Genomic DNA, 18,793 nt, shown 5'->3' with positions numbered 1-18,793 from the left:
CACTGAGGAAAATATGATGATGATGATGAGACATATTTGCCTGCTGAGTAGCATCAGTGTTTAAAGAAGATGCTGTATTTGAAGCACTGAGGACTTCAACGGTTTAAACCCTAGATCCCACATGTGGATGGTCATGCCATATGCCCTAGCAAATTTTTCTCTCCCTGAATGTGCAATGTAGATAGCTCTGAGGAAGAAACCTCTATCTCTGTTCCCTTTTGTAGGAGGACTTTGTATCCAGGCAGGAAGTAGGCTCTGTTTGTGTTGGCTGGAGATGAAGCAGTCCCATTGCATCCATCGGTGTGCTTGTTTTCACCTCTACCCATACCCGGGTACCACAGCGAATGTTTCAAAACAGCACATTTATCAGAAAGCACGAGGTGCAGCTGCAGCCAGATTGTGGTTTCTTCTCTCTCTCTTTGAGGCAGAGAGCATTTGTAACCACTTTCCTGTCTTCACAGAGCTGCTGATGATCGCATCTTCTTGGAATTTGCTGCTTGTGCTGGCGCACAGCACAGCAGAACCACGGCGGCCGCCGGGGGCTCGCTGATTGTCTCTCTTCTCCTGGGGCTTGCCGGGGTCACTCCAGTTCCTGCTTCCAGGGAAGGGGAGCCCGGAGGGGGCGGTGTGTGATTCGGCTCCAGCTAAATTCACGGAGGAGAGCAAAGTCGGGGTGAAAGGAAATGGAAGTGAAGAGGGATTAACTCCGCTGGAGGAGATGAAACCCTACAAGGTGCTGAGACCTGCAGCGGCAGCTGATGGGCGACAGGGCGGGTGTGGGACATTTGGTCGTTACCTCTCCACATCAAAGCTCCTGAGGGAAAAAAAAACACCCCAGCATTCTGTGAAAAAGGGAGGGCAATTCACCAGTGTGACAGTGCCTCTCCTAGGGAGAGCCGGCACTTCTAACAAAAGGCAGCTGATCAGGTCAGCGGGGACTGAATGCAGTTTAGGGAAGATGTCTTGGCGTTGAACTTCTGATGAAATCTTTGTGTGGCCTCAGAGGACCATGGCCCCCTGACCTCTCCCTGCGCAGGGGTTGATCATGGGCTCAGACAGAAGCAGCAGCAGCAGCAGCAGCAGAACACCCATGTAAAGTTTGTATCTTGCCATAAGCATACCAGGTCGGGTCTCAACTGGGATGAATCCTTAGCCCCACTGGTGGGAGAGCTTTCCCATTTCTCCAGGTGAGGATTTAACTCACCTCCTGTGGTAACCATTCAGCAAAGCCACATAGCCAGTATTTGGAAAATAAAACTCTGAGGAGTTTCCCCATTTTTGATGAAATCTCTCTGCCTATAATCTGTCTCCCTAATCTTGCCTGCCAGGATGTATCTTTCTATCACTCCATTTAAAACTGGAAGCTGCTCATCCTTTTTTTTTTTTTTTTAATCCCTTTTTTCCTTTTTGCATTTTTTTGCTGCCCAATTTAGTTACTTCCAGTCAGGAACATGTGTGCTTGCACTAGTGCTGCTCCCTCTTGGGAAGCTGCTGCGGGGTGCAGACTTGATACTCGGAGCAGAAATGAGGAGGTTGGACCCTGTGGACCACCTTTTGCAGCTCCTTCTGCCCAGGCTGCCTGTGTGACCTCCTCGTGGGCTCTGCCATGACTTGTGCAACACACGGTCTCTGAAGAGCAGCTGCTTGAGGGAGGCAAGTGACTACTCAGTTTTGCCCAGACCTGCTCAGGCTTTAAAGTATGTTTTGCTTGTTTGCAGCCTCTTTAAGCACACGCAGCAGGGTGGGTGCCAGCCTCCTCGTGCTGATCCATCAGCTGTTTTGGCCTGATGCTTCCAGGGAGGGAGTGCTGGAAATTATGTGGATCTCCCCATCCCTCTGGCAGATGACATCCCCTCCCCTGTGCCAGCATCCTTGCTTGAAAAGCTGTGTGACTGTCAGATTTGGGACCCAGTGAATTGACAGATAAACCTGGGATAGTAAATTATTTGTTTTCAGCCAGTTTAGCTCCCCCATTCCCCTGACCCTGTCACAGCCTGAGATCCCACAGAGTTACAGCACAGTGGACATAAGCAGCCGGAGCAAAGGAAAGAAAGAGGGTGCCATCACTTTTAATGGCTTCCCAGTTAAAAGTCATTTTATCTCGGCTGAGAAAACCACATCCTTGCTATTGCCTTCATTCTGAATATCCTGAGTCCTAAATCCTGCTCCCAACTGCTTTCCAACTGTCCTCTCCTATCCAGCTGTGCTAGATGCATCACTCTCCCCCAGGTCTGGATCTTCTGCTTCCTCACCTCAGACCTTCTGATGTGCACTTCTCAGCCTTTCCCCAGTGATTTGCTCCCTGATGGTTGATTATCACCATGGCTGACACAATTAATTGAAGCTGCACTGGCCAAATCTTCTACCAAAACCATCCCCACGCTTTCAGAACAAGAGAACACTTGGTCCTACTGCACCAAGCAGAGGACAGTATGAGCAATTAATGACAAGAAACAAAACAGGAGGCTAAAAAACCTGACCCAAACCCCAGAATACTGGGGTGAACACAGATCTGCTACATCAACAGTGTCTGTGTTTCTATCAAAATCCAGGGATGACATATATTGTTGAGAAGGGCAATGGGGAAATCAAGATGTAGCCCTAAACAGCTCTTGGGAACTCCCTCCTGGAGGAAAAGGGGAGGCAGAACTAGGGGAAAAATTATTCTCATGCTTCAAGAATTTTTTCTGGATTCCTTGGGGTGTGTCAGGCTCACAGCATGCCAGCAGCTGGAAAGTGCACACTCTGAGTTCTCTCCTTTGCCATAAACTCCCATTGCTAATCGGACAAATTAAGGACCTTCACTTCATCTGACTTACTCTGTAGCGCTATTGGAATATCCCTCCTAAATTGTAAAATCACTGCCCAAAGGGCTCTCAGCCTGGAGAAAAAGGGTGTTGTCCACTAGATCAAAACACTGGGATTTCTTTTAGAGGAGTACATTTGGGTCTTGAGAACAGGAATGACTGAAGGAGGCATTCACTGCTCTTCCTCTTTTGATTCCATTTCAGCCTTAATTCAGAATGATGGCAATGTGTCTGCCTGACTTAGGGGCAGAGCCCAAGTCTGGATACTCACAGAAAATCCTCAAATTGGCTGCCTGCTGGCACTGGAAAACTTGAGATTTTTGTTAGAACACATGATCTCTAGCACAAGCAGCAAAAGCAAATTGAAAAAAAAAAAAAACCAAACCCCACAACCAAAACCACATTTAGTTTAAGAACTAAACAGATAAATACAGAGCAGATTAAATGTAAAAAATGTGCCAGGTTGAAATATCAGACAGATCTATGTCCTTTGCACATCAAAGACTGTAATACCCTGAAAGGCAACAGTCACTCCAATTCTATTTAACCTCAGTAGTGAGGAGAGGAATTCAGGTGTGACTCACGCACGTGAGTTAAACCACAAACCAAGAGCTGTTCCACATTTGGAATAAAGTGATTAGTAAAGACTCAAGTGCTGGAGGAGGGGCACACAGACACCACAGGGGTTTCAGAGGTGGGTGCTGGTTCTTTTTGAAGTCCACGATCACTTGGAGCAATGACAAGAGGCTGGGAACACTGATTGCATTCTTGAATCCTCCTAAAAAGACTTGCCTCCTCAGGATTGCTCTAATCTATAGCCAGAGCACAGGAGGTATAGCTGAAGGATGCTAAAGGATGCTCAGGACAGATAAATGGAGGAATTTCAGTTCAGGAATTTATAAACAGAGAGCTGAGAAACAGCTAAACATAAAGCAGAATGAGACTGAGCTCCTCCACAACTGCCTGCGTGTGAGCAGGAGGCACTCAGGGTCACCACTCTCATTAGGGGTGCTTGGCACCTTCTGTGTTTGTTCCTGTGTCTGTCCTTCCATGCACACCTTCCAATTTAAGAGAAAGACCTCGTGCTAACACAAGCTCAATCCCACCAGACCACGGCACTTCTGCCAACCCCAGCACCTACTCTGCGAGAGGGACCAGAGAAATGACGAGGCAGCAGAACCTGAGGCTGCGACTGCCAAAGTGACACTGTTGGGGTGTGTAATGGGCTGCACATATGTTGTCTGCTTTGTGTGTTTGTGTGAGTGGGCATAAGACATGCCTCAGCCTTCATGGTTTTGTATGACTTTTTTTTGCTTTGGGCAGCATGGGAAGGCTGCCTCCCACTGCTCACCACAGCCTCTCCCCCCTCCCTGGCTGCTGCAAACCTTTCAGCTGCATCCATCGAACCCATGCGAATATTAAAGCTGTTAAATTGATGGGCTGAGTAAATAGGATTAGCTCCGTGTGCCCAAGGGGGGAGGCCGCTGCTTGCACAGACTGATAGGGAGACAGGGGGGAAGGCTGAGGAGGAGAGGGTTGCTTTCAAGCCGACAAGAATATGCTATCTGGGAGGTACACGGATAGCTTCCAATCTGCCCCTGATTGGATTAGACATGCTCCTAAATGTGAAGTGCCTATACAAGTCTGGGGCTTAGCTGGTGCCGGGCTGCTGAGAACCTGCCGAGGTGCTCCCCAAGGATTGCTGCCACCCCAGCAGGCCCTGGAGACGTCTGACTGTCAGGGGGCAGAAAGCCCCTGCTGCTGGGCCCTGTCTCACCCACCGTCCCAGGCGTCGGATCTTTAACCCGCTCCCGTGAAAGCTGAGATCCTTTGCCTCCATCTGTTCACATGGGATGGCTTTACAATTCCCCTCTAACCTACCAAAGGGAAGCGTGAAGTGATCTCTCACTGCCTGGTGGAAGGAAATCTCTCCCTCCCGCCATCTCCCCCTCCTCTTTTTTCTCTTCCAGATGAAGAATTTGAATGTCTTCATGGTCTGTTTAAAATATAAAGTGAGTTCTTGACATTTTTTTTGAAGCTGTGCTTGTCTGGGCATTGATTATTGTCACTAACAGCGATGTGAGCCAAATGCTTTCCTTTTCCCCCAAGCTTTGATAATATTTCCAAGAACTTTGGCTGCTTTTTTGCAAAGTTAGTTCCAGAACCAAAATACTAATAAAGAAGTTTACACCTAGCCTGTTGTGTAGGATAGCAGGGAATGGCAGTGGCTTAGTTAGACCTTTCTTGGGTTTATAGAAGAATAGCTTCAAATGTTTTTAATTGGAACAGAAAAAATCTGAGCAAAAATATTGTAGTTGCTGAACAGAGGAAACTGTACAACTGTGATAACTGGGGTTTATTCCATGGATATTATCCTTTACTTATTTTCTAGTCACAGGGAAAATAATGGCAAGGAAAATCTTTGTTTAACACCTATTTTGACAGTGGTTAGGCAGCACTCTAATGTCTATGCACTCATTCTAAATTAAACACTGTCATTGTTTTTGAAACAGATGCTTGCCCTGATATTCTATAGAGGTAAAAGGTATCCATATTTATTTTCTTTTTTTCCTTATTTTTGCTTATTCTGGCTGGAAATAACAGTAACTCACCTGTGATGTCTAAGCTGCAAAAATAATTTAGATTAATAGGAATAGCTGAGGAAAATACAGGAAGGACCATGAGCTCTGTACCCTGATGCAAAAACTATTCCCATTTTATCCAGGGAGATAAAAAGGAACGAGGAAGTAATTTCACTCCAAGAAGTGAGTTGTGGAGCCAGAATTCAGGTCCTGGTGCTGGTACTTACTCCTAACCTGCTGCTCTTGTTACTTACCCTGATAAAGGCAGGTAAAAGTGTGAGGCAGGAAAAGAGCATTGGGAACATCCAGAATGGAATTGCAGCATTTATCTCTGCAGGAAAGGTCTAGGGTTCCTTATCATCATCCAAAAGCTGACTGAGAAATGCATCTAAATTTCAGGGAGACATTTGTGTCAGAATAATACCAGTATGAATACAGCTGTGACACACCACATAGGTACTCTTAGTAAATTATAGTAAATGATGTCATCAATAGGACGCAAGAACATCCATCATTGTTAGACACTCTGTTTTCCCCCAGCCCTGCCCACACGAACACCTGAGAACATGAATTATCTCCCCATTAATTTAGGAGTTGTGGTGACAACATGTTTGGTTGTGCTGTTTTCCCATTGGGCTTGGGGGTATCTTGAGTGGGCCTGATCACATTACCTTGTGTTGGAAATTGAATTGCTGTGTCCAGTGCCCTTGAACTACTGTGTAAATCAAAATTTCTGTCTAACAGGCAATGGGATCCTTCGCCTTCCTCTGGAATAAGTGGATATTAACATACACTCTTCATAGGAGATGAAATTCCCCTTCTTTCCCATCTTTGTATCAGGTTTAATTTTAACTGATAAATTAATAAAAGTGCATGCAGAAAATTGATGCTTTCTGTACAAATGTGTGCTCGTCAGCCACCCCAACCCTCCCTGGCCAGCATCAGTCTTGGCCAGACCTCTGTGTGGATGTGGCCGTTCCTCTGTGGCCATCCATCCTTCCTTATCTGTGTCACTCCCCTCAGTCCCTCCCCCTGCAACAGACACATCACTCTACAGCAGGCAGAGGTGCATGTCTGCACAACCGGATGTTTGCTTACCCAAATTCCTCTGTGTGTTCCCGACACCATCTAATTTGAAGGCTCCCTGCTGAAACCACTGAATGCTCTGCTAGTTCCAAATCAACCTTCTGACTCCACCCAGCTTCTTCTGTTTTAGCAGTATTCCCATTTATTGGCTTGAATAGCACCAAAAGGACCTTGAAGTTCCCCTGAGCTGATTCCGTTTTTCTTCCTTTTCTGGCCTCATTAAAGCTGTTCTTGATTTTATCACTTCTTCCTGCACTCCTGCACTTGAATGTTGTGTAATTATATCAGATAACCTATTCAAACAAAGGAAGGGGAAATTAGAGATGGAAAGGCTTCTTTAGATTGAGGAGACAAGCTTCACTCCCTAGGGAAAAGGACAAGAAAGGACCATGCACTCCTCACTCACCCAAGTGACATGAGGTTCATGTCTCCCTTGAGATCCAGCTACACTTTCAGACCTCACTGCTAGGAGGAATTTCCTGATCCTTTCCTTAACGGTTCCACTGCTTAATTCCTTGGTCCACACCTAGTTTTGCCCCTCACAACTCAAAATAGTTTCTAAGAGGTTCATTTTTCACATTTTGTAGTTAAGAAAAGTGACACTGAGTAGGGTTAAATGACTGCTGTAGACCCACAGTACTGCAGACAGATAGGGATGTCTTGGACACTTAAATTTGCTCACTGAAATCCCAGAAAACATGTCCTAACATTCATTCCCAAAATTCACCAAGCATCACCTTAATTAAACATCTTAATTAGCCCTTCTGCCCCCATGCCTTTAGTGTGGCTGAGCCCCAAACTGTAGCTCATATGCAGCTGATATAGGGCTTGTCCTGTGTATGAAAGTCACTGGTTTGCTGTGCTGGGTTTCAGGTTTCCTGAATTCAGGTTTGCCATGAATTTGGGGAGGTTTAGGATTTAATCAGCCGTGTCTGCTCTTTACTCAGCCACAATGAGGTGACATTAGGACATGGCACTGCTCTCCATCAGTTGGCCGCAAGGTCCAGCATAGCCTGGCTGAGTCCCTCCTGATTGTTGAGTCACCCTTGGCTTGCTGTGTGGATCCCTGCCAGGGCCACCTGAACTGCTCCTGCTCTCCTGGACAGGCACTGCTGCCTCCTGCTCCTCAGCGTTCACATTCCACACTGCTGCAGGCATGTGAAAAATGCATGGCATCCCTCGGGTTGTTCCCACCCAGCCTCCCTGCTTTTACTGGAAATGAAAGCCTTTCCAGGAGGAAGGAATCCCTTGAGATCCAAGCAGAGGTTCCCTAGGCTGGCTGCTGTTAAGAATAAAAGATCTGAGAGCTATTTCCGTTCCTGGCTGCACAACATAAAGCAAGTCACCTAACCCTTCCATGCCTTATTTTCCCTCTGGATGAACTGAGATGTAGTATCCCACTTTTCTGGGGGGAATGCTCTGGTGTAATAACAGGGCAGGCCTTCAGATGCCTCTGAAGGCTGCAACTGATCCATACATAAGTTGGCTGCCATCCTAGGGGCTACGAAAGACCCACATGAGGGATGAAGCAGCTCTGCTGTGATGAAAAGCTGAGAGGATTGGGACTGTTCAACCTGGAGAGGAGAAGGCTTTGGGGTGACTTCATTGTAGCCTTCAGTACCAGAAGGGAGCCTACAGGAAAGATGGAGAGAGACTATTTACACGGGCCTGGAGTGACAGGACAAGGAGGAATGGCTTCATTCAAAGTAGGTTTAGTTTGGATATAAAGAAGAAATTTTTCCCTGTGAGGGTGGTGAGGCACTGGAACAGGTTTTCCAGAGAAGCTGTGGCTGCCCTGTCCCTGGAAATATCCAAGGACAGGTTGGATGGGGCTCTGAGCAAGCCGGGATAGTGGAAGGTGTCCCTGCCCATGGCAGGGGTTGGAACTGGTCAATCTTTAAGGTTACTTCCAACTCAAACCATTCTATGTTTCTAAGACTGTGTGTCTACTCTGCCCTTATCACCCTGGAGTCTCAGCACTGAACATTTTCCAAATTCCACCCTCCTGCTGAGTAGTTCGATTTCTGAGTATTTTCTCCCAGATGTTTGAGAATCTTATTTTTGTCAAACAGTATTTCCAGCTCCCTCTGTACTGTCTGTCCATCCCCACCACAGTGCAGCTGTATAATATGCCAACATTTTGATCTTCTTACTCATGTCAGCTAGCAATTTCTTGCAGGAGTTTCAGCAGCTCAATCTGTCTCTCTATTTCCATTCTGTACCGTAAGAGCCTTGCAGTACTCTTTAATCCCCCCCCCACCTCTTTACAGATACAGATAAAACCAATTTCAACAGCAGTCTAACTCTGACCTCTATCAGACTCCTGTACACTCTCAGAACTACCCCTTGCACAGCAACTTTCAGTTCCCTCTACATATCTGACTCTCCAGCTGGGCTGAATTTAGTTTTCACAATTCATTTCACGGCTCTGCATCTCCTGCATCTTTGTTCATTAATTAAGTGAACAGGCTTGGACAGGTTTATCTAACAGGCTGAGGCTTTGAAAATTGTCCTTCGATTATGAATTTTGCATGATTTTAAAGCTCACAGGTGAGGCTTTCTTTGGGATTTATCAAAGGAGAAATAAGCCCACACAGAGTTTTCTATAGCCAGCCAAAATGCAGAGGGGCTGGTTTCATGGGTACATATTGTCACTGCAAGAGGCAGCAAGACAGAAAGGGTGTTCACAGAATCATAGAATCATTTAGGCTGGAAAAGATCTTTGAGTACAACCTGTGACCAATCACTACTGTGTCAACCAGATCAGAGCTCTGAGTCTTGAACACCTCCAGGGTGGGCAGCCTGTTCCAATGCATGACATCCCTCTCAGTGAAGAATTTTTTCCTGATATCCAGCCTGAACCTCCCCTGGCACATCTTGAAACCATTTCCCCTTGTCCTGTCCCTTGTTCCCTCGGGGCAGAGCCCAATCCCCCCAGGCTGCACCCTCCTGTGAAGGAGTTGTGGAGAGCCAGAAGGTCCCTCCTGAGCCTCCTTTTCTCCAGGCTGAGCCCCCCCCACCCCAGCTCCCTCAGCTGCTGCTCATATAACTGACTCTCCAGACCCTTTCCCACCTCCATTCCCTTCTCTGGATATTCTCCAGCCCCTCAATATCCTTGTCATGAGAGGCCCAGAACAGGAGACAGGATTTGAGATGTGGCCTCACCAGTGCCCAGGGCAGGGGGACAGTCACTGCTGGCCACACCATTGTTGACCCAGTCCAGGTGCCTTCTTGCCCACTTGGGCACAGCTGCCTGCGTTCAGCTGTTGTTGGGATCCCCCAGGTCACTTTCATCTGAGACAAAGTTCTAGGAAGTATAGCCATGGGATGCATAAGCTTGCAGTGCAACTGCACCTTCCCAGCAAATATACACATCCACGCTTTCTTCACTCCATAAGGAAGAAGCAAAACTGCATTGCCATCCCAGAGGGTGCTCTGGGATAACAGCAGGACACAGCTGATTGCAAGCGGGTGTGATGGAAGCTCATGCTCAACCCTCTCGAGAAGCCCTTCCATCCCTGCAGAAGGTGCTCCTCCGCTGCTCTGCCCCTGGACTGGAGGCACACAAGGCGGTGTCCGGCTGGCTGAGGCTGTGGCAGAGCTCAGGGAGCAGGGACGGTGCCGGTTCCTGCCGTTCGTGGGGATGCTGCGGGAGGCAGTGCCCGGCGGGACGGTACCCAGCAGAGGGCAGCGGTGCCCGCGCTACGGCAGCTGCCCGACCCGCGGCTTTCCCCTACACTAACCCCCCCCAAAAACACCCTGCATTGCCTCTAGGCTGACAAACAGCCCACATGTGTAAACCTGCTCTCCTCCCCTTTGCAGCTGTAATCTCGACCACCCAAGCATCGACATCTGCCAGCGCTTGCTGACCAACCAGCTGGGGTCATGGCTACTGGTTGTTCAATCACAACGTCATGGAATGGCCTGGCTTGGAAGAGACTTTAAAGATCATCTCATTCCAACCGCCTGCCATGGGCAGGGACACCTTCCACTAGACCAAGCTGCTCAGAGCCCCACCTAACCTGGCTTTAGTCCTCCTGTCACTTGAACAGCCATGTATAAGAAAGCTTTGCGATGGAGGAAGATACAGTGGGAGTACTTCTAAACGCCACCCCCCGCTTCTGGGAAAATTTGTTTTCTCAGGGAAAAAAATTAAAACTGTGACCTAGTGGTTAATTTACATGCAGAGGAGTCAGGAGTCAATTCTTATGTGGTTTGAACCGGTTCATTCATATCTAATTAAAACAGTAAGAGGAGGAAGGCTCATTTTATGCTCAGTTAATCAAAAGACTGCAGAAGCTACTTCTTTTCCTCTGGGGATATTGATAACTGCTGGATTCAGCCCTATGGAATTAGCTTGGTTAAACTATTCCTCTCCAAAATCTATGAAGCTTAAATCCACTTGAAGTCTTATTCCAACATGTGGCGTGAAATACAACTGATCTGAAACACATCTGAGCCCGGCCCTCAAACCCATCTCTATTTTGATACATTATAGATGACTGGTCCTGTGCCTACAGGCATATTGTAGAATCAGGGAATAGCCTGGGTTGGAAGGGACCTTAAAGATCATCCAGTTGCCACCACACTGCCATGGGCAGGGACACCTTCCATTATCCCAGGTTGCTCAGAGCCCCATCCAACCTGGTCTTGGACATTTCCAGGGACGGGGCAGCCACAGCTTCTCTGGAAAACCTGTTCCAGGGCCTCACCACCCTCACAGGGAAGAATTTCTTCCTAATATCCAAACTAAACCTACTCTCTATCAGTTTGAAATAGACATATCAATACACATCAATTCAGAAGACAGCTAGAGAAGACCCTGTTTGTTTTTTTTTTTTTAAAGACAGAAATTATCTTGGCTCTGTGTGGGGCTTTGGACTTCACAGATGTCTGTGGACCTCAATTATTCTGTCACCTTCTGAATTTATGGCTCAGATCCTGCTATTCAGGTATATGCTGGATATTCCATGTAGGATGGAGGTGGTGAGAAGGATCTTCAGCCCTTCCTACCCTTTCTGCCCAGTCTCCTCGGACTCAGAGTGTAGTCAAGCAAGCACTGAAACCCACTTCCCTGTTGAACAGCTCTGCATTTTGTGATCCTATTCCAGGACAGGGAACTCAAGGTGCTCCTTCATAAAAGACTGGCATGTTGCTGTTCTTATTCTCCTGGAGCTAGACTCAATGATCCTTGTGAGTCCCTTCCTGTTCAGAATATTCTATGTTTCTGTGATTCTAGTTGAATGGGAATCATATGTCATGTTGGAAATGAGGATCTTGCGGTGTTTCTACAAACCTTCAAGGACCTGCCAGACAGTAATTTCCTATTGACAGAAGCAAAAGAAATCAAGATCTTAGGGTCTTAAAAACACCAACCTGTAATTTCTTTTAAACTATAACATAGATCAATAAATCCTTAATTGCTCTTAAAATTTGTCTTGAGAAAAATGAAAAGGAAAAAACTTTAGGGGTGCCCAACTTGTCTGTTTCTTCCAATGATACCATCTGGACTTATAAAGGGCATTTTCCTTCTCTATAAAACTGACCTCACTTACAAGGACAATCACATGCAAAGCAGCAGAAGCGATCAGTAGACCAAAGTAAACTGATTAACTGACCTGATGAAAAATGGGCTCTAAATTCCACTATATTTTCTTAAAAGCTGCTTCTCTCAGGCATATGCAAACAGCTTAGTAGAAATAGTTATAGAATCACAGGACCTCGTTCTGCTTTCCCATCAGAGCAATTCTGAAGTAATTCCACTGAAGTGAGCAGAGTTACACTGATGTGAGATCACAGTCAGTCAGAAATGGAAAATTCCTAATAGCTTATCCAGTTCATAACCCTAGGGCTAGCGTACAGTTATTCCTTGCACTAAAACCGCATTTAATTCTTCCAAATATGAATAGTGGAAAATGGTGCTTGGGAGGTGTTTTAGTCACTTGGTGGAGTTTCTTTAATTCCTCATCCAATTTCTCTCCTTGGGAAAATCCTTGCTTTTGACTGAAGGCCAAAGCCTCAGCTACATTGCCCAATAAACGAAATATGGAACAAAATGGAAACACCACATTATAAGAGTGTAATTCTGGGTGCCTCATGTGCCCGTCCTCTACCCTTATGCTGGTTGTGGATTCTCATTAGGCTGGTGACACATGGAGGCTTTAGAGAACTTATTGTAAAGACAAAGAAACAGGCCAATGCCAGACACATTGGGGTGTCACCTCCAGGGCTCTCCGGCAGAATTCCTTGTGTATAGCATTGAGTTAACACATGGAATTCCTCGTGTATAGCATTGGGTTAACAAATGGCACAGCATCTATCCTTTTGTCAGAGGCATTTCTGCTTCCCAGTGAAATGTCTAAACATTCTGTAGCAAGATCTTCCCCAGCGAATCCACTCTTCTGTGAGATGTGTTCTGTCCGAAACAGCTTTTCCTGCCGAAGAACAATTTCAATAGAAACATTTTAATCAGACGTCATGGTAAAGAGATTTCAAACAAAAAAGAAAACTCTCTTTTTCTTTATCCTAGTACTGCCTAATTTTATCTGTTTTGTTGTTTTCAGGCACAAGGGCATTTGCTAATGTGTCTGACACAGGAACGCTGAAGTTGGGCAATGTCCCTTAGCATCAGAAGTGTTTTCCAAGAGCCATTTCTGTAGAGGCACCTGGGACAGCCCGTGGTTGGTGTGCATTGCTTCCTGCATATAAAGGGATCCATATCAGCTGCTCTGGAAAAAAGCTGAGATGCTAAACAAGGTTTCAAAAGTAATTTTTTATGAATGAACCATTTGTCTTCCACCTTTAAAAGCTGGGGTCTAAAATCAATCTGCTTGTGCAAGTCCTTGCTGAAGCATGTGAGATAAATGTGACAGTAAATCACACAAGCCACTAAGCAGAGTCTGATACCATTTCCCTGTGAATGAAAAGCAGTAAGAAATCTCACAGCTGCTGTTTCTGCCCTTCAGCAACTTTTAATTTTTATTGATTGACACAACACCTACACGCCACATCATCCGCAAGAGGCATCAGGTCTGTTTCAGGAAAAGCAAATTCTTTGGTATTGTCAACAGCTGGCAGAGGCCACCAGGAACTGCTTCTTCATTCATTTGTTTTTCTCAGACACCTATAAAGAGCTGTCATCACATATCAAAAGAAGCAAGTATCAGACAGCATGTGTGTCTCAATGCTGGCACACAGCCTCCATCGCTGGGAGGCATGAACTGAGGCATGTCAGCCATGGCAAGTGAGCAAAGTGGGGACAAAGTGAGTCCTGGGGCAGTTTGGGGCACTTCAATATAAGAAAAATATAAAGTTATTAAAGAGTGTCCAAGAGAGGGCTACGAAGATGCTGAAGGGTCTGGAGGTGAAGCCACACAAGGAGCAGCTGAAGGCATTTGGTCTGTTCAGCTGGAGAAGAGGAAACTGAGGTCAGAGCTCACAGCAGTTCTGCAGCTTCCTCATGAGGGGAAGAGGAGGGGCAGGCCCTGAGCTCTGCTGTGTGACCAGGGACAGGACCTGAGGGAACGGCTGGAGCTGTGTCAGGGAGGGTTAGGGTGGATATCAGAAAAGGTTCTTCCCCCAGAGGCTGTTGGGCACTGAACAGGCTCCCCAGGGAATGGTCACAGCCCCAAGGCTGCCAGAGCACCAGGAACACTTAGACAGTGGTCTCAGGGATGCACAGAGTGGGATTGTTGAGGTGTCCTGAGCAGGGCCAGGAGTTGGACTGAATGATCCTTGGGAGTCCCTTCCAGTTACGGATATTCTGTGATTCCAAAGTGAGCTCAAGCACAAACTTTGCAGAATTGGTTGCCTTCAAAAATCACTGTTGCTGTGGATGGAATAGCAAGAGGACATGGTGAATAGTTTGGACCTTCTGAGACCAGGAGAAGCCATTTGTGCTGAAGGCTGTTGCCTGAGTGACATTTATCCTTGCACTTCACTGAGAACTGATGGTGTTAAAGGACTTTGCATCATTAAATCAATAGCTACCCCCTTGGTATTATTTGCCCTGAGAAAACCAGGCTGTGAGACATGTCATGGCTCTTTACCTATGCAGATTCTTGATCAACAGCTGTGGAAGCACTGTGCATTTGTGAGCAGGATGAGCAGGATATCCCTTGATAAGCATAAAAGAAGCATATGGAAAAAAAAAAAAGTTCTGCAATGTGTGTGCAAGCCATTTTGACCAATGTTTAAGCCGAAAGGCCACATGAAATACTGCCTATCCTTACTGATGCGTTGTGCTGCAGTAGTGAAGAATGAAGTGTTTCACTGGGGTAACAGAGGGAGCTGGAGGCAAGTGAAATACATTTCCACTGTAATGTGGTCAAGAGAGTGGGTAAATGCCACTGCTGCTGAGGGAGGACCACAGATGTTCTTGAAGAGATGGGTGGTTGGGAGTTTGGTTTCTCAGTTGTGTCCCAAACCCAGCAGCTGGAGCAGCACAGTCCCCCTTAGCACCCCTTGACTCAGCCCTGACTCAGAGGGAAGAATTCTGCCCACTGAGTCACCAGCCCAGCCTCCTCCAGCTCTGCCTCCTTCTCCTGGTGATCCACTCAAGCCCAAACCTGCGCAGCAGATGGGAGCTGATAGGGCTGAGCCCCAAGCAGGATGGGTGGCACAGAACAAAGCCTTGGCAGAGCCAACACGTCCAGACGACCCACAGGAGAACCGTGTTTAGGGGGTCTGCTGTGGGATTTATGGCATGGACACCATGGTCACCTCAAGGAGAGCTCACTCTGCTCTCTGGGGCCTCCACAAACATGGTCCGGGTGCTTTGGACAGATTGCTGAGCCCAAGCTCATGCCCTGCAAGGGCAGGACTGAACAGCCTGAGGAATGTTACTGTCTCCCACCCACCTCCTCTGGAAATATCTGAGCTTCCCAGAAAAGATGAGAAAAAGCACAAAACTCACACTATGCCTGATCTGGACTGTGCTTGGCCTATCTCTTTTCCTAGAAACTATACTGAACTCATTTTGGGGTGCTGAGAAGGGAGCTTGCATTAGAAATAGAAGATCTATAATTAACACATGGTCCTAACACAAAATAAAATCACAGAGGCCGCTCAAAATTAGTAAACTTTGCTTGGAAGTACATTCCAAGTTTTATCAGATTTCTCTCCTCTGCAGAAACAGAACTTCCTAGATCTGTTGTATTTGCAAGCCCAACAGTATATGTATATGTATTTGTATATGGACCCAAATACATACTTCAGTTTTATGATTAAAAAAATCCACCATATTGTGCACATGTAAGTAATTTGAAGTCTTCAAGTACTAATCCTTCCCACCCTAGAGCAGGGACAAATTTGTCCTCTCTTCTCACAGGCCTCCTACCATTATGCTAGATTTCATTCTGAAACCCAAACTCATGTGAAAAACACCCAGGTTAGTGAATCTGAAACTCAGCCTCCAACCATTGAGCAACCCAAATGAAAATGTTCTGTGTCTCTCAGGGGCAGACTGCTTTTTCTCCCAGCAGCCCAGCTCATCCTGCCATTTATGAAGTTTTCTGCGCGTATACAATAACCTGCACACTTGAACCAGTATAATCTGTATCTTTGCATGTCTCCAAGGAGGAATGTATCTGAAGTTCAGCAAGGGCAAATGCAGGATTCTGCACCTGAGGAGGAATAGCCCCATGCACCAGCACAGGCTGGGGTGACCTGCTGGCCAGCAGCTCTGGTGAGAAGGACCTGGGGGTCCTGGTGAACAACAGGCTCTCCATGAGCCAGCAGTGCCCTGGGGGACAAGAAGGCCAATGGAATCTCGGGGTGCACTGAGAAGAGCAGTGCCAGCAGGTCAGGGAGTGATTCTGCTCCTCTGCCCAGCCCTGGGAGGCACATCTGGAGAGCTGTGTCCAGTCCTGGGCTCCTCAGCACAGGAGGGACAGGGAGCTCCTGGAGCAGGGCCAGCAGAGGCTGCAGAGATGATTTAGGGGCTGGAGCATCTCTGACAGGGAAAGGCTGAGGGAGCTGGGGCTGTCCAGCCTTGAGAGGAGCCCCAGCTGAGAGGGGCCTCAGCCCTGCGTGTCCCTGTCTGCAGGGAGGGCTCCGAGCAGGGCCCGGGCTCTGCTCCGGGGGGGCCCAGCAATGGCAGCAGAGGAACAGGCAGAGACTGATCCAGGAGGTTCCACCTGGACATGAGGCAGAACTTCTGTCCTGGGCAGTGACTGAGGACTGAACAGATTGTCCAGAGAGGGTGTGGAGTCTTCCTCACTGGGGATATTCCAGAACTGTGTGGACACAATCCTGTGCTCTGGGATGGCCCTGCTGGAGCAGGGAGGTGGGACCAGATGACCCTCTGTGGTCCCTTCTAACCCGACCCATCCTGTGAATCTGTAGTTCTGTGGAATGAAGTTTCCTTGATCTTCACAACTGTATTTTCTGTATTTCTCACTGTATGGCCACAAGCAGTGACATCGGATGCTGCAAGTGGTGTTTTCTTACCCAGCTCCCCTCAGGCCCAATGCTTCAGCTGCTGCTGCCTGGTGATCCCCACATGAAAAAGTTTATGGGACAAGTTTCAAGTGATGGAAGACAAAGAATAAAGTAGGGTTGAAGCCTGCAGAAGTCCTGACCACAGAACAGGATGAAAGAAATATCAGATCTATTGAAGAATTAATCAATATTTCTGCCTTTAGTTTTTCCCACATATAAAATTAATAGAATAATATTTACCTTTTGAGCTCTTGTAGTATTGTGATTAAAAACTGCTTATTTTTTTTTAAGCCCAATGGAGTATGTGCTATTCAGAGATACAGGTGGGAAAGACTGCCAACATATATTAATATCCAGAGAGAAGACAAAGAAAAGAAAGCACAGGTATTAAAGGTGCCAGAAAGAATTTAAGATGGAAGCAGGAAGGAACAAAGATTATTAGAGATATCTAACTGCTGCACAAAAAAGGGAGGGGATGAATATGATATGGAAAAGATAAAGGAAAGATAACATCTCATAAAGATAAATGGACGGAAAAAGAACAGTAACAAATAAGGACGAAGAGAAAAACCAGCGAGGGAAAAACTGATGAAGATGAAAGCACTAGTTTCCCTAAGCAGTAAGTACCATCCAGTGGGCTGCACACGCACAAAGACAGGGCAGAAAATAGAAAAATGAAAGAAGGAAAAAAGCAGATTAACAGGGCCTACATCTTAATAATTTTTTAAAATTATTTTGCCAGTAGCTGTGGTTTCCTTTGGGGAACCAATATTAAAAAAAAAAAATCCCAACAAAAATCTTCAGCGTTGGTCAAAAAGAAGAATTTAAAACCTAAGCTTGGTAACCCAAAAGCTCTCTGCATTATACTTAAAACTTCCATGTTTTCAGAGTTTTTTATAAAAACCTGATGTTTCTGTGGGAAAATCATCACTTCCCAGACACATCTATTTTTAGGCCTGTGTTCTCAATTAGCCTGGTACTCATTTGCAGCACCACAGCAATAGGGTGTGTCAAAGGGTTACAAAGGAGCCAGCTTGGCACCAAAAACCCACCCCAGTGACTTTATGGTAGCTGCCAGCCAGCCTTTCTTTTTGTCTCTGCATCTCAGAAGAGAAGTATGAGGTGTCAGATATTGTGGTGAGAACCTCTCATGATGTGAAAGAAAGTGAACTCTAAAAGCACAATGTAAAAGAATTTCAGCATCATGGAATGGGCTGGATTGGAAGGGACCTTAAAAGATCATCCAGATCCAACCCCCTGCCATGGGCAGGGACATGTTCCACTATCTCAGATTGCTTCAAGTCCCATCCAATCCAGCCGTGAACACTTCCTGGCATGGGGCAGCCACAGCTTCTCTGGGTAACCTGTGCCAGGACCTCCCCACCTTGACAGGGAACAATTTCTTCCTAATATCCAATCTAAACCTCCCCTCTCTCAATGTGAAACCATTCCCCCCGTCTTGTCATTCCAGGCCCTTGTCAAGAGTCTCTGTCCATCTTTCCGGTAGGTTCCCTTCAGGAAAGCCACAGGTGGGTCACCCTGAGGCTGAACAATCTCAGTTCTCTCAGCCTTTCCTCACAGCAGAGTTGCTCCATTCCTCTGATCACCTTGGTGTCCCTGCTCTGGACTCATTCCTTAACAAAGCTGAATTCTGAATTGCACTTTGGAGATGTGATTGATCCCAACATCATCTGTAAGTAATCCTTTTGCTTCTGCCTTTACATGTCTGAATCATCAGCTAAACTTGCTCTGGGAGAGAACCTGTAGTGGCTCTGTCAGAACAGACAACTGCAGTGCTAGATGTAAGTCACCTGACCAGAAATTTGTCCTAGTGGCACTGTTCCCATTTACAAGCTTTGTGCTTGAGGGGATGAGAAA

General features: G+C 46.6%; 1 long non-coding RNA gene across 2 annotated transcripts in view; it reads right to left on the bottom strand.

The window, feature by feature from the left end:
* Positions 1-6,209: 6,209 nt before the first annotated feature.
* The window catches only part of LOC136289723 (uncharacterized), a 68,069-nt gene continuing 55,485 nt past the window's right edge, over positions 6,210-18,793 (bottom strand). Inside the window, exon 4 of one of the 2 annotated variants that reach the window (XR_010720851.1) lies at positions 6,210-6,768. This is a non-coding gene — a long non-coding RNA (uncharacterized lncRNA). Of the gene's footprint in view, positions 6,769-12,533; positions 12,910-18,793 lie in introns of those variants that run through there. The other variant, XR_010720850.1, reaches the window with a different exon arrangement.

The sequence above is a fragment of the Chamaea fasciata genome, unplaced genomic scaffold (assembly GCF_029207755.1).
Source record: "Chamaea fasciata isolate MVZ Bird 193981 ecotype frontalis unplaced genomic scaffold, bChaFas1.0.hap1 SCAF_5, whole genome shotgun sequence".
Classification (NCBI taxonomy): domain Eukaryota; kingdom Metazoa; phylum Chordata; class Aves; order Passeriformes; family Sylviidae; genus Chamaea; species Chamaea fasciata.
Note: the sequence above shows the minus strand (reverse complement) of the source record. Positions and strands in the feature narration are given on the sequence as shown.